We start from the raw sequence: 17,011 nt of genomic DNA, 5'->3' as shown, positions 1-17,011 counted from the left end.
TAGAGCCCAATAGCAAAAATCTGGTTTTGAATGAAGAATCACATTTCTTGGTAAAATCATGCAGGATTGAAATTTTTGATGGTTTTTTACTCCTCTCAACAGCCCAAACAAGTTTCTAAAAGGATGAGTTTGCAACTACTTTACTTTTGGAGAAAATTCAAAACATTCATTATTCAATAGGGCCCAAACTATCAAAAACCAGCGGTTTCAATGAACACACATTTCTTGGTAGAATCATGCAGGACTGAAATTTTTGATGTTTTTCTACTCCTCTCATGAGCCCAAACAAGTCTCTAAAAGCATGAGTTTGCAACTACTTTACTTTTGGAGAAAATTCAAAACATTCATTATTCAATAGAGCCCAATAGCAAAAACCAGCGTTTTGAATGAAGAATCACATTTCTTGGTAGAATCATGCAGGATTGAAATTTTTGATGGTTTTTTACTCCTCTCAACAGCCCAAACAAGTTTCTAAAAGGATGAGTTTGCAACTACTTTACTTTTGGAGAAAATTCAAAACATTCATTATTCAATAGGGCCCAAACTATCAAAAACCAGCGGTTTGAATGAACACACATTTCTTGGTAGAATCATGCAGGACTGAAATTTTTGATGTTTTTCTACTCCTCTCATGAGCCCAAACAAGTCTCTAAAAGCATGAGTTTGCAACTACTTTACTTTTGGAGAAAATTCAAAACATTCATTATTCAATAGAGCCCAATAGCAAAAACCAGCGTTTTGAATGAAGAATCACATTTCTTGGTAGAATCATGCAGGATTGAAATTTTTGATGGTTTTTTACTCCTCTCAACAGCCCAAACAAGTTTCTAAAAGGATGAGTTTGCAACTACTTTACTTTTGGAGAAAATTCAAAACATTCATTATTCAATAGGGCCCAAACTATCAAAAACCAGCGGTTTCAATGAACACATTTCTTGGTAGAATCATGCAGGACTGAAATTTTTGATGTTTTTCTACTCATCTCATGAGCCCAAACAAGTCTCTAAAAGCATGAGTTTGCAACTACTTTACTTTTGGAGAAAATTCAAAACATTCACTATTCAATAGAGCCCAATAGCAAAAATCAGGTTTTGAATGAAGAATCACATTTTTTCGTAAAATCATGCAGGATTGAAATTTTTGATGGTTTTTTACTCCTCTCAACAGCCCAAACAAGTTTCTAAAAGGATGAGTTTGCAACTACTTTACTTTTGGAGAAAATTCAAAACATTCATTATTCAATAGGGCCCAAACTATCAAAAACCAGCGGTTTCAATGAACACACATTTCTTGGTAGAATCATGCAGGACTGAAATTTTTGATGTTTTTCTACTCCTCTCATGAGCCCAAACAAGTCTCTAAAAGCATGAGTTTGCAACTACTTTACTTTTGGAGAAAATTCAAAACATTCATTATTCAATAGAGCCCAATAGCAAAAACCAGCGTTTTGAATGAAGAATCACATTTCTTGGTAGAATCATGCAGGATTGAAATTTTTGATGGTTTTTTACTCCTCTCAACAGCCCAAACAAGTTTCTAAAAGGATGAGTTTGCAACTACTTTACTTTTGGAGAAAATTCAAAACATTCATTATTCAATAGGGCCCAAACTATCAAAAACCAGCGGTTTCAATGAACACACATTTCTTGGTAGAATCATGCAGGACTGAAATTTTTGATGTTTTTCTACTCCTCTCATGAGCCCAAACAAGTCTCTAAAAGCATGAGTTTGCAACTACTTTACTTTTGGAGAAAATTCAAAACATTCATTATTCAATAGAGCCCAATAGCAAAAACCAGCGTTTTGAATGAAGAATCACATTTCTTGGTAGAATCATGCAGGATTGAAATTTTTGATGGTTTTTTACTCCTCTCAACAGCCCAAACAAGTTTCTAAAAGGATGAGTTTGCAACTACTTTACTTTTGGAGAAAATTCAAAACATTCATTATTCAATAGGGCCCAAACTATCAAAAACCAGCGGTTTGAATGAACACACATTTCTTGGTAGAATCATGCAGGACTGACATTTTTGATGTTTTTCTACTCCTCTCATGAGCCCAAACAAGTCTCTAAAAGCATGAGTTTGCAACTACTTTACTTTTGGAGAAAATTCAAAACATTCATTATTCAATAGAGCCCAATAGCAAAAACCAGCGTTTTGAATGAAGAATCACATTTCTTGGTAGAATCATGCAGGATTGAAATTTTTGATGGTTTTTTACTCCTCTCAACAGCCCAAACAAGTTTCTAAAAGGATGAGTTTGCAACTACTTTATTTTTGGAGAAAATTCAAAACATTCATTATTCAATAGGGCCCAAACTATCAAAAACCAGCGGTTTGAATGAACACACATTTCTTGGTAGAATCATGCAGGACTGAAATTTTTGATGTTTTTCTACTCCTCTCATGAGCCCAAACAAGTCTCTAAAAGCATGAGTTTGCAACTACTTTACTTTTGGAGAAAATTCAAAACATACACTATTCAATAGAGCCCAATAGCAAAAATCAGGTTTTGAATGAAGAATCACATTTCTTTGTAAAATCATGCAGGATTGAAATTTTTGATGGTTTTTTACTCCTCTCAACAGCCCAAACAAGTTTCTAAAAGGATGAGTTTGCAACTACTTTACTTTTGGAGAAAATTCAAAACATTCATTATTCAATAGGGCCCAAACTATCAAAAACCAGCGGTTTCAATGAACACACATTTCTTGGCAGAATCATGCAGGATTGAAATTTTTGATGGTTTTTTACTCCTCTCAACAGCCCAAACAAGTTTCTAAAAGGATGAGTTTGCAACTACTTTACTTTTGGAGAAAATTCAAAACATTCATTATTCAATAGAGCCCAATAGCAAAAACCAGCGTTTTGAATGAAGAATCACATTTCTTGGTAGAATCATGCAGGATTGAAATTTTTGATGGTTTTTTACTCCTCTCAACAGCCCAAACAAGTTTCTAAAAGGATGAGTTTGCAACTACTTTACTTTTGGAGAAAATTCAAAACATTCATTATTCAATAGAGCCCAATAGCAAAAACCAGCGTTTTGAATGAAGAATCACATTTCTTGGTAGAATCATGCAGGATTGAAATTTTTGATGGTTTTTTACTCCTCTCAACAGCCCAAACAAGTTTCTAAAAGGATGAGTTTGCAACTACTTTACTTTTGGAGAAAATTCAAAACATTCATTTTTCAATAGGGCCCAAACTATCAAAAACCAGCGGTTTCAATGAACACACATTTCTTGGTAGAATCATGCAGGATTGAAATTTTTGATGGTTTTTTACTCCTCTCAACAGCCCAAACAAGTTTCTAAAAGGATGAGTTTGCAACTACTTTACTTTTGGAGAAAATTCAAAACATTCATTATTCAATAGAGCCCAATAGCAAAAACCAGCGTTTTGAATGAAGAATCACATTTCTTGGTAGAATCATGCAGGATTGAAATTTTTGATGGTTTTTTACTCCTCTCAACAGCCCAAACAAGTTTCTAAAAGGATGAGTTTGCAACTACTTTACTTTTGGAGAAAATTCAAAACATTCATTATTCAATAGAGCCCAATAGCAAAAACCAGCGTTTTGAATGAAGAATCACATTTCTTGGTAGAATCATGCAGGATTGAAATTTTTGATGGTTTTTTACTCCTCTCAACAGCCCAAACAAGTTTCTAAAAGGATGAGTTTGCAACTACTTTACTTTTGGAGAAAATTCAAAACATTCATTATTCAATAGGGCCCAAACTATCAAAAACCAGCGGTTTCAATGAACACATTTCTTGGTCGAATCATGCAGGACTGAAATTTTTGATGTTTTTCTACTCATCTCATGAGCCCAAACAAGTCTCTAAAAGCATGAGTTTGCAACTACTTTACTTTTGGAGAAAATTCAAAACATTCCCTATTCAATAGAGCCCAATAGCAAAAATCAGGTTTTGAATGAAGAATCACATTTCTTGGTAAAATCATGCAGGATTGAAATTTTTGATGGTTTTTTACTCCTCTCAACAGCCCAAACAAGTTTCTAAAAGGATGAGTTTGCAACTACTTTACTTTTGGAGAAAATTCAAAACATTGGGGGGCGTGGCCAGCGTCTGAGCTGAATGGAAGCCTGAGCTCTGAGCTCCTCCACAGGGCAGCCTACCAAGCGCTATTAACAAGCGACTTACAAGCCAGGACTGGCTGAAAACTTGTGGGAACCTCCATAGGCACTAGCGGTGCCCCCACATAATGGATCCGCTTAATAGAAAAGCAGGAAAATCAAAAAATCTGGAGCGCTCTCCCCTCATGCTGAGGAGCCAAGATGGCGCCCGCCACACAGCAGCCACAGCCTGCAGCCCCAGCCTGAGCGGCGCACAGCGGGAGAGAACGCCACAGAGAATGAAACACGCAGTATTCAAGTCAGGGGGTAAGTCTGCCCCCATCCCTGCAAAAACCGCCGCTCCATATATTAAAGAAAGCGCTAAATTCAGTGTTAAAAGTAGCGCTGAGAAGAAGGAGGCAAAATATCGCGAGATTAACCGGGAAACAGACGGGATTGCGCAGCAAGTACGCAAATTGCGTACCTTAAGCAAAAATCTTGCGCAGCCTGTGAAATCTTGCACAGCAGCAACGCTCACAGCCGCTATGGAGGCCACAAATACAATAAGGGCCTCCTCATCTTGTCCAGATATCTCCACCATTTCAGACACCCCTCTAACGCCACCACAGAGGGAACTGTCCCCTGCCTCACAAAATAGCTGCAGATTAAGCAGTAGCTCGGCTGAGCTGCAAAGTGAGACGCAGATGGAGGACTTCTGCACTCCAGATAACCCCATGCCTGAAAATTTTTTACATGTTTTGACTGAGGTAGAGGCTACCAACAAAGCAGCTTCAGAAATGTTCATAAAAAATATGGTGTGCCTTCTTGCAAAGACATTCCAAAAACAACTAGAGGGATATAATACAAACCTCCAAAACAATATAGACAGTCTGGGCCAGAGGGTGAATCACTTGGAGTCGAAAATGGAGGAGATAGTCCAGTCTCACAACAATTTGATAGACGAACATTATGCCTTAGAGAAAGAAGTTACCTTCCTAAAGTCAAGACTGATAGAACAAGAGGACAGGAGTAGGAGAAACAACCTTAAATTCAGAGGAATACCTGAGAATGTCAAGGACAGAGATCTTGATTCATATGTGCAAAAAATGCTCCATGCTATGCTCCCAGGTGCTTCCAAAGGAGACCTCTTAATAGAACGCATACACAGACTACCTAAGTCCAAATATGCCCCTGAAAGAGCTCCGCGGGATGTTATTGCATTCTTTCACTATTTTCTGACAAAGGAGGACATTTTGAGGAAGAGCAAGCAGTCACCCATCTTACCAAGACCATATGAGGGTATTAAGATCTTTGCAGACTTTTCAAAAGCCACGTTGCAAAAAAGGAGAGACTTTTTCCCTATCACTGCACACCTACGGGAGCACAGGGTGCTATACAGATGGGGCTTTCCTACAAAAATATTGGTCATGAAGGAAAACACTACTTTTGCCTTGTCTAACATTGATAACTGTGATAGATTCTTTCAGGACCTTGGTATTCCTCCAATGAAGAACTCATCTTTATCCTACAATCAAGAGAGGAGCAACTCTTCACGACAGCCAAGACGTTTGTCACAGTCCTGGACCACACAAAAGAAAAGATAATGGACTTGGTAGGTGTTGACCCTGGCTCTTGGCCTGAACTTTTATCCCCAAACACTAACCGAGAGATTTCTCTTGGTATCATTTCTTTTGAGAAATTCAACTTCCTTGTTAACAAGTTTGTTTTGTTCTAGGTTATTCCAGGTTATAACATGTTTCTATTCACAGGCACACCAGGCACTGACAACAAATTTCTAGAGAAATACCACTCTTTTTGGATATATGTCCAGATGGACTATTCTATCTTATTGAGTTATTTAACACATTTCTTTCTTTTTGATATATTATGGAGTTGAAAATCCTATCATTTAATGTAAATGGGCTTAATAGTCCCTTTAAAAGGTATGCTCTGTGGAAGGAGATCAAAAGATTGAAAGCAAATGTTGCTATGATACAGGAAACCCACCTCCTGGAAACTGATAACAACAGATTTAAAAACAAAGATTATTCTCAGATTTTCTTCTCCAACAACGAGAGAGGGAAAAAAGCTGGGGTGGCCATTGCCTTCCACAGAGACCTACCAGTGGTTATTTCAGATGTTTATAAAGACAATAAAGGCAGATATTTAATCATCAATTTTACCTTGGAGGGAATGGAATACACTGTGGTTAATGTATACGCCCCTAATGTGAGACAAATTAGCTTTCTTAATAAAGTCAAAAGAAAATTATCTAAATTTAGCAAGGGACAAATCATATGGGGGGGAGACTTTAATTGTATTGTTGACCCAAGCACTGATTGCTCATCCTCTGCTCCATACTACAGAAGTGTGAATTTGGGGAAGTGGCTGAGCAATGCTAACCTACACGACAGTTGTAAAATATTGAACCCTAATTCTAGAGAATACACCAGATTCTGCCCACACAACAGATCTTATACCAAAATAGATCATATATTTACCAGTTTTTCCTTACTAGATTCGTATATAGATTTCCAAACTGGCCCCATCACATGGTCGGACCATGCTCCAATTCTATTAACATTACAGGTTTCCTCTTCGACTCAAAGACACTACAATTGGAGATATAGCAAATTTGTAGTAGACTCCCCAGATAATATAGCAACAATAAAAAACACTATAATGAATTATTTTAAAGAAAATGACTCCCAGGAAATCTCCCCTGAAACCTTATGGTTAGCACATAAATGTGTCATTAGAGGCCACTTAATTCAGATGGCCTCAAGACAAAAGAGGGAAAGAGAGAGCAAACAGAGGCTGTTATTAGAACAAATCAAAAAACTTGAAGACCAGGCCAAAGTGGAAAAATCTTTTACTAAATACAAGGAGTTATACTCTCTTAGATTGGAATTTAGAAATCTTCTCATAAATATTTACGAAAAAAAGACTCTGTTTAACAGGGCAGGGTTTTACATAAATAACAACAAAAACTCAAAAACTATGGCAAATAGATTCAAACCCATAAATAAAAAGCATTTAATTAAAAAACTTTCCCAGAACTCAGTGAATATAGAAAAGCCAAGGGACATAGCTTTGGCTTTTGAAAAATACTACTCAAACCTTTACAATATAGGAAAAAATGGGACTTATCCCCCTCCTACAGAGGAGATGATAGATAATTTCCTGGGAGGAGTAGAGTTGAGATCTCTGTCTTCTGAGCAAAGGGAAATGCTTGATGCACCCTTCTCTGAGGGAGAGGTGTCTCTGGCAATAAAAAATCTCAAATGTAATAAGGCTCCTGGTCCAGACGGATTCCCTGTGGAATATTATAAAACATTTCAGGAAAATCTGGTCCCCTATTTAACAAACACCCTAAATTTTATAAAATCAAAAGGAACATGTAGTGCAGATATGCTGAGAGCCACCATAGTGGTAATCCCCAAACCGGACAAAGATCCCACCAAGATAGAAAACTATAGACCCATATCCCTCCTGAATGCAGACATCAAGGTCTATGCAAAAATACTGGCAGAAAGGGTGCAGGATGTTATCCAATATCTTATACATCCCGATCAAGTGGGTTTTGTAAAATTTAGACAGACTTCTGACAGTTCAAGAAGTGTCTTGCACCATATACACTTTTGTAACAAGAAAAAAATTCCCAGTCTGTTTGTGGCCCTTGATGCGGAGAAAGCTTTTGACCGCATCAATTGGACATATGCATTCGCAGTATTAAAGAAGATGGGTTTTGGTGAGGAGATGTTGAAAAGTGTTCAGGCTCTGTACTCCCAACCGTCTGCCTCTGTGCTGGTCAATAGCACGATGTCAGGGAAATTTGACATAACAAACGGAACAAGACAGGGATGCCCTCTGTCCCCAATTATTTTTATCCTGAGTCTGGAACCACTGGCTCAAAGGATAAGGGACTCGAGTGAGGTGAGGGGAGTACGGTTGGGAGATGTAGAGCATAAAATAAATTTATATGCAGACGATATCATACTCACACTGACAGATCCTGTTGAGTCATTGAAGGCGACTTGGGACATCATAGAGTTGTTCGGTTCAATATCATATTATAAACTCAATGTAAAAAAGACTAACGTTTTGTCACTATTTATTTCAGCCCCTATAAAACAGCAATTACAAGATAAGTACCCTTTTACTTGGGACTGCACTAAAATCCCATATCTAGGAATTTGGCTCACAAGCGACCTCACACACACAAGTGAGGTAAACATAGATAGCCTTTTGAAATCTCTTGACACTAAGTTGGGAGAATTGTCAAAAACCCCAGCCACTTGGTTGGGAAGAATAGTACTATATAAGATGTTCTGCCTCCCAAAGGTGTTGTTTTTGTACAGGAATGTCCCTCTGCCTTTATCAATGCAACACATACAAAAATTAACTCATCAAATGAACAGATTTATTTGGAATAATAAAAAGCCTAGGGTAAAGAAACACACACTACTTAAATCTAGAGAAAATGGGGGGATAGCCCTTCCAGACTTAGAGGCATATTACTTTGCCACCACAACTGAATTGACAAAAATGTGGCTCATAGAACAGACAGAATTGGGATGGCCAATAATTGAAAGAGATTTAATGCCTAATAAAGAACCGACACTTTATGTTTCCTATTTTCTTCTGCACAGAGGAGAGATTGGAGACATAGAAAACCCAATACTCAGAGCCTCTATGCAGAGCTGGTCACATATGTGCAGGAGAAGGTTTAATGTCTCCCCTGTTTCAACCAAAAGACTGAGACTTCACTTTTTGGCACCTGTCAAGGTTTCTTTGAGACCCATGTTTGATAATTGGAAAACATTCCCCATTGCTTATGTGGATGATTTATTGGACAATAATAAAGTCATGCCTTTTGAGTTGGTCAAGGCTAAATTTAAAATCCCTAATACGGAATATATGAAATACCTCATACTCAAAGAGGAATATAACAAATTTAAGAGATATTTCTGCAAGATAGTTTTGGTCAACCATACCATTTATAATTTCCTAACCAGCACAACCCCCAGGCACAAGAGCTCTCTTAAACCCCTGTATAACTTCCTGACCGGCAAATACACCTTTTCTAAGGGTGGATGCTTTGAAAAATGGGAGACTACTCTGCAGAAGCAGATTTGTGCCCCACAGTGGACATTGTCTTTTAAAACTGCAGTGAGGTCTACAAATTGCATGAACATTCTGGAAACACATTACAAACTAGTCCACAGATATTACTTGACCCCAAACAGGATTAAACATTTTGGGGAAGGGGGATCTGATCTGTGTTGGCGGGGATGCGGGTCTCAGGCTGACTTACTCCATATTTTCTGGGGATGCCCGGTACTGAAACCATACTGGCTTATGGTCTCCAATTTGATTTCGATCATATGCAACTGGCGTGTTCAGTTGCACCCTGCCTTGGCCTTACTACTCATAGATATTTGCAGATTCAAAACAACAAAGTATTTGGTTGCCCACATACTCATGTCTGCAATATACCTTATAGCGAAAGGTTGGAACAATAAGCAACCTCCGAACATTGCCACATTGATCATGTTGGTGGACAAACATTGTGTTTATGAAAAAATTCATTATATTAACAATATGTCAATAAAGTTATTTGACGACAGATGGCATAGATGGTTGAAACTCAAATCTAAGATAGAAGAAGAATTTATATCTTGATATCTTGATTTTTGCTCTTTTTGTGTGCCAAAAATTTCACATGTATTTGGTGTTTGCCTGTGCTGTTGTAATTGTTTTTCAAATCTATTTCAATTAATGTTAATTGTACATACTTTAAATGATGATATGATGTTCAGATACCATATGATGATGTCCTGATGTACATTATCTTGACTCTATTCGAACATGATATATATGAGGTATGTTTATACATTCCTATTATTTTGAAAACTCAATAAAAAATATTGTTTAAGAAAATTCAAAACATTCATTATTCAATAGGGCCCAAACTATCAAAAACCAGCGGTTTCAATGAACACACATTTCTTGGTAGAATCATGCAGGACTGAAATTTTTGATGTTTTTCTACTCCTCTCATGAGCCCAAACAAGTCTCTAAAAGCATGAGTTTGCAACTACTTTACTTTTGGAGAAAATTCAAAACATTCATTATTCAATAGAGCCCAATAGCAAAAACCAGCGTTTTGAATGAAGAATCACATTTCTTGGTAGAATCATGCAGGATTGAAATTTTTGATGGTTTTTTACTCCTCTCAACAGCCCAAACAAGTTTCTAAAAGGATGAGTTTGCAACTACTTTACTTTTGGAGAAAATTCAAAACATTCATTATTCAATAGGGCCCAAACTATCAAAAACCAGCGGTTTCAATGAACACACATTTCTTGGTAGAATCATGCAGGACTGAAATTTTTGATGTTTTTCTACTCCTCTCATGAGCCCAAACAAGTCTCTAAAAGCATGAGTTTGCAACTACTTTACTTTTGGAGAAAATTCAAAACATTCATTATTCAATAGAGCCCAATAGCAAAAACCAGCGTTTTGAATGAAGAATCACATTTCTTGGTAGAATCATGCAGGATTGAAATTTTTGATGGTTTTTTACTCCTCTCAACAGCCCAAACAAGTTTCTAAAAGGATGAGTTTGCAACTACTTTACTTTTGGAGAAAATTCAAAACATTCATTATTCAATAGGGCCCAAACTATCAAAAACCAGCGGTTTCAATGAACACATTTCTTGGTAGAATCATGCAGGACTGAAATTTTTGATGTTTTTCTACTCATCTCATGAGCCCAAACAAGTCTCTAAAAGCATGAGTTTGCAACTACTTTACTTTTCGAGAAAATTCAAAACATTCACTATTCAATAGAGCCCAATAGCAAAAATCAGGTTTTGAATGAAGAATCACATTTTTTCGTAAAATCATGCAGGATTGAAATTTTTGATGGTTTTTTACTCCTCTCAACAGCCCAAACAAGTTTCTAAAAGGATGAGTTTGCAACTACTTTACTTTTGGAGAAAATTCAAAACATTCATTATTCAATAGGGCCCAAACTATCAAAAACCAGCGGTTTCAATGAACACACATTTCTTGGTAGAATCATGCAGGACTGAAATTTTTGATGTTTTTCTACTCCTCTCATGAGCCCAAACAAGTCTCTAAAAGCATGAGTTTGCAACTACTTTACTTTTGGAGAAAATTCAAAACATTCATTATTCAATAGAGCCCAATAGCAAAAACCAGCGTTTTGAATGAAGAATCACATTTCTTGGTAGAATCATGCAGGATTGAAATTTTTGATGTTTTTTTACTCCTCTCAACAGCCCAAACAAGTTTCTAAAAGGATGAGTTTGCAACTACTTTACTTTTGGAGAAAATTCAAAACATTCATTATTCAATAGGGCCCAAACTATCAAAAACCAGCGGTTTCAATGAACACACATTTCTTGGTAGAATGATGCAGGACTGAAATTTTTGATGTTTTTCTACTCCTCTCATGAGCCCAAACAAGTCTCTAAAAGCATGAGTTTGCAACTACTTTACTTTTGGAGAAAATTCAAAACATTCATTATTCAATAGAGCCCAATAGCAAAAACCAGCGTTTTGAATGAAGAATCACATTTCTTGGTAGAATCATGCAGGATTGAAATTTTTGATGGTTTTTTACTCCTCTCAACAGCCCAAACAAGTTTCTAAAAGGATGAGTTTGCAACTACTTTACTTTTGGAGAAAATTCAAAACATTCATTATTCAATAGGGCCCAAACTATCAAAAACCAGCGGTTTCAATGAACACACATTTCTTGGTAGAATCATGCAGGACTGAAATTTTTGATGTTTTTCTACTCCTCTCATGAGCCCAAACAAGTCTCTAAAAGCATGAGTTTGCAACTACTTTACTTTTGGAGAAAATTCAAAACATTCATTATTCAATAGAGCCCAATAGCAAAAACCAGCGTTTTGAATGAAGAATCACATTTCTTGGTAGAATCATGCAGGATTGAAATTTTTGATGGTTTTTTACTCCTCTCAACAGCCCAAACAAGTTTCTAAAAGGATGAGTTTGCAACTACTTTACTTTTGGAGAAAATTCAAAACATTCATTATTCAATAGGGCCCAAACTATCAAAAACCAGCGGTTTCAATGAACACATTTCTTGGTAGAATCATGCAGGACTGAAATTTTTGATGTTTTTCTACTCATCTCATGAGCCCAAACAAGTCTCTAAAAGCATGAGTTTGCAACTACTTTACTTTTCGAGAAAATTCAAAACATTCACTATTCAATAGAGCCCAATAGCAAAAATCAGGTTTTGAATGAAGAATCACATTTTTTCGTAAAATCATGCAGGATTGAAATTTTTGATGGTTTTTTACTCCTCTCAACAGCCCAAACAAGTTTCTAAAAGGATGAGTTTGCAACTACTTTACTTTTGGAGAAAATTCAAAACATTCATTATTCAATAGGGCCCAAACTATCAAAAACCAGCGGTTTCAATGAACACACATTTCTTGGTAGAATCATGCAGGACTGAAATTTTTGATGTTTTTCTACTCCTCTCATGAGCCCAAACAAGTCTCTAAAAGCATGAGTTTGCAACTACTTTACTTTTGGAGAAAATTCAAAACATTCATTATTCAATAGAGCCCAATAGCAAAAACCAGCGTTTTGAATGAAGAATCACATTTCTTGGTAGAATCATGCAGGATTGAAATTTTTGATGGTTTTTTACTCCTCTCAACAGCCCAAACAAGTTTCTAAAAGGATGAGTTTGCAACTACTTTACTTTTGGAGAAAATTCAAAACATTCATTATTCAATAGGGCCCAAACTATCAAAAACCAGCGGTTTGAATGAACACACATTTCTTGGTAGAATGATGCAGGACTGAAATTTTTGATGTTTTTCTACTCCTCTCATGAGCCCAAACAAGTCTCTAAAAGCATGAGTTTGCAACTACTTTACTTTTGGAGAAAATTCAAAACATTCATTATTCAATAGAGCCCAATAGCAAAAACCAGCGTTTTGAATGAAGAATCACATTTCTTGGTAGAATCATGCAGGATTGAAATTTTTGATGGTTTTTTACTCCTCTCAACAGCCCAAACAAGTTTCTAAAAGGATGAGTTTGCAACTACTTTACTTTTGGAGAAAATTCAAAACATTCATTATTCAATAGGGCCCAAACGATCAAAAACCAGCGGTTTGAATGAACACACATTTCTTGGTAGAATCATGCAGGACTGAAATTTTTGATGTTTTTCTACTCCTCTCATGAGCCCAAACAAGTCTCTAAAAGCATGAGTTTGCAACTACTTTACTTTTGGAGAAAATTCAAAACATTCATTATTCAATAGCGCCCAATAGCAAAAACCAGCGTTTTGAATGAAGAATCACATTTCTTGGTAGAATCATGCAGGATTGAAATTTTTGATGGTTTTTTACTCCTCTCAACAGCCCAAACAAGTTTCTAAAAGGATGAGTTTGCAACTACTTTACTTTTGGAGAAAATTCAAAACATTCATTATTCAATAGGGCCCAAACTATCAAAAACCAGCGGTTTGAATGAACACACATTTCTTGGTAGAATCATGCAGGACTGAAATTTTTGATGTTTTTCTACTCCTCTCATGAGCCCAAACAAGTCTCTAAAAGCATGAGTTTGCAACTACTTTACTTTTGGAGAAAATTCAAAACATTCATTATTCAATAGAGCCCAATAGCAAAAACCAGCGTTTTGAATGAAGAATCACATTTCTTGGTAGAATCATGCAGGATTGAAATTTTTGATGGTTTTTTACTCCTCTCAACAGCCCAAACAAGTTTCTAAAAGGATGAGTTTGCAACTACTTTACTTTTGGAGAAAATTCAAAACATTCATTATTCAATAGGGCCCAAACTATCAAAAACCAGCGGTTTGAATGAACACACATTTCTTGGTAGAATCATGCAGGACTGAAATTTTTGATGTTTTTCTACTCCTCTCATGAGCCCAAACAAGTCTCTAAAAGCATGAGTTTGCAACTACTTTACTTTTGGAGAAAATTCAAAACATTCATTATTCAATAGAGCCCAATAGCAAAAACCAGCGTTTTGAATGAAGAATCACATTTCTTGGTAGAATCATGCAGGATTGAAATTTTTGATGGTTTTTTACTCCTCTCAACAGCCCAAACAAGTTTCTAAAAGGATGAGTTTGCAACTACTTTACTTTTGGAGAAAATTCAAAACATTCATTATTCAATAGGGCCCAAACTATCAAAAACCAGCGGTTTGAATGAACACACATTTCTTGGTAGAATCATGCAGGACTGAAATTTTTGATGTTTTTCTACTCCTCTCATGAGCCCAAACAAGTCTCTAAAAGCATGAGTTTGCAACTACTTTACTTTTGGAGAAAATTCAAAACATTCACTATTCAATAGAGCCCAATAGCAAAAATCAGGTTTTGAATGAAGAATCACATTTCTTGGTAAAATCATGCAGGATTGAAATTTTTGATGGTTTTTTACTCCTCTCAACAGCCCAAACAAGTTTCTAAAAGGATGAGTTTGCAACTACTTTACTTTTGGAGAAAATTCAAAACATTCATTATTCAATAGGGCCCAAACTATCAAAAACCAGCGGTTTCAATGAACACACATTTCTTGGTAGAATCATGCAGGACTGAAATTTTTGATGTTTTTCTACTCCTCTCATGAGCCCAAACAAGTCTCTAAAAGCATGAGTTTGCAACTACTTTACTTTTGGAGAAAATTCAAAACATTCATTATTCAATAGAGCCCAATAGCAAAAACCAGCGTTTTGAATGAAGAATCACATTTCTTGGTAGAATCATGCAGGATTGAAATTTTTGATGGTTTTTTACTCCTCTCAACAGCCCAAACAAGTTTCTAAAAGGATGAGTTTGCAACTACTTTACTTTTGGAGAAAATTCAAAACATTCATTATTCAATAGAGCCCAATAGCAAAAACCAGCGTTTTGAATGAAGAATCACATTTCTTGGTAGAATCATGCAGGATTGAAATTTTTGATGGTTTTTTACTCCTCTCAACAGCCCAAACAAGTTTCTAAAAGGATGAGTTTGCAACTACTTTACTTTTGGAGAAAATTCAAAACATTCATTATTCAATAGGGCCCAAACTATCAAAAACCAGCGGTTTCAATGAACACATTTCTTGGTAGAATCATGCAGGACTGAAATTTTTGATGTTTTTCTACTCATCTCATGAGCCCAAACAAGTCTCTAAAAGCATGAGTTTGCAACTACTTTACTTTTGGAGAAAATTCAAAACATTCACTATTCAATAGAGCCCAATAGCAAAAATCAGGTTTTGAATGAAGAATCACATTTTTTCGTAAAATCATGCAGGATTGAAATTTTTGATGGTTTTTTACTCCTCTCAACAGCCCAAACAAGTTTCTAAAAGGATGAGTTTGCAACTACTTTACTTTTGGAGAAAATTCAAAACATTCATTATTCAATAGGGCCCAAACTATCAAAAACCAGCGGTTTCAATGAACACACATTTCTTGGTAGAATCATGCAGGACTGAAATTTTTGATGTTTTTCTACTCCTCTCATGAGCCCAAACAAGTCTCTAAAAGCATGAGTTTGCAACTACTTTACTTTTGGAGAAAATTCAAAACATTCATTATTCAATAGAGCCCAATAGCAAAAACCAGCGTTTTGAATGAAGAATCACATTTCTTGGTAGAATCATGCAGGATTGAAATTTTGATGGTTTTTTACTCCTCTCAACAGCCCAAACAAGTTTCTAAAAGGATGAGTTTGCAACTACTTTACTTTGGAGAAAATTCAAAACATTCATTATTCAATAGGGCCCAAACTATCAAAAACCAGCGGTTTCAATGAACACATTTCTTGGTAGAATCATGCAGGACTGAAATTTTTGATGTTTTTCTACTCATCTCATGAGCCCAAACAAGTCTCTAAAAGCATGAGTTTGCAACTACTTTACTTTTGGAGAAAATTCAAAACATTCACTATTCAATAGAGCCCAATAGCAAAAATCAGGTTTTGAATGAAGAATCACATTTTTTCGTAAAATCATGCAGGATTGAAATTTTTGATGGTTTTTTACTCCTCTCAACAGCCCAAACAAGTTTCTAAAAGGATGAGTTTGCAACTACTTTACTTTTGGAGAAAATTCAAAACATTCATTATTCAATAGGGCCCAAACTATCAAAAACCAGCGGTTTCAATGAACACACATTTCTTGGTAGAATCATGCAGGACTGAAATTTTTGATGTTTTTCTACTCCTCTCATGAGCCCAAACAAGTCTCTAAAAGCATGAGTTTGCAACTACTTTACTTTTGGAGAAAATTCAAAACATTCATTATTCAATAGAGCCCAATAGCAAAAACCAGCGTTTTGAATGAAGAATCACATTTCTTGGTAGAATCATGCAGGATTGAAATTTTTGATGGTTTTTTACTCCTCTCAACAGCCCAAACAAGTTTCTAAAAGGATGAGTTTGCAACTACTTTACTTTTGGAGAAAATTCAAAACATTCATTATTCAATAGGGCCCAAACTATCAAAAACCAGCGGTTTCAATGAACACACATTTCTTGGTAGAATCATGCAGGACTGAAATTTTTGATGTTTTTCTACTCCTCTCATGAGCCCAAACAAGTCTCTAAAAGCATGAGTTTGCAACTACTTTACTTTTGGAGAAAATTCAAAACATTCATTATTCAATAGAGCCCAATAGCAAAAACCAGCGTTTTGAATGAAGAATCACATTTCTTGGTAGAATCATGCAGGATTGAAATTTTTGATGGTTTTTTACTCCTCTCAACAGCCCAAACAAGTTTCTAAAAGGATGAGTTTGCAACTACTTTACTTTTGGAGAAAATTCAAAACATTCATTATTCAATAGGGCCCAAACTATCAAAAACCAGCGGTTTCAATGAAC

The sequence above is a fragment of the Dendrobates tinctorius genome, unplaced genomic scaffold (assembly GCF_039654945.1).
Source record: "Dendrobates tinctorius isolate UK_male_01 unplaced genomic scaffold, ASM3965494v1 ptg000278l, whole genome shotgun sequence".
NCBI lineage: Eukaryota > Metazoa > Chordata > Amphibia > Anura > Dendrobatidae > Dendrobates > Dendrobates tinctorius.
Note: the sequence above shows the minus strand (reverse complement) of the source record.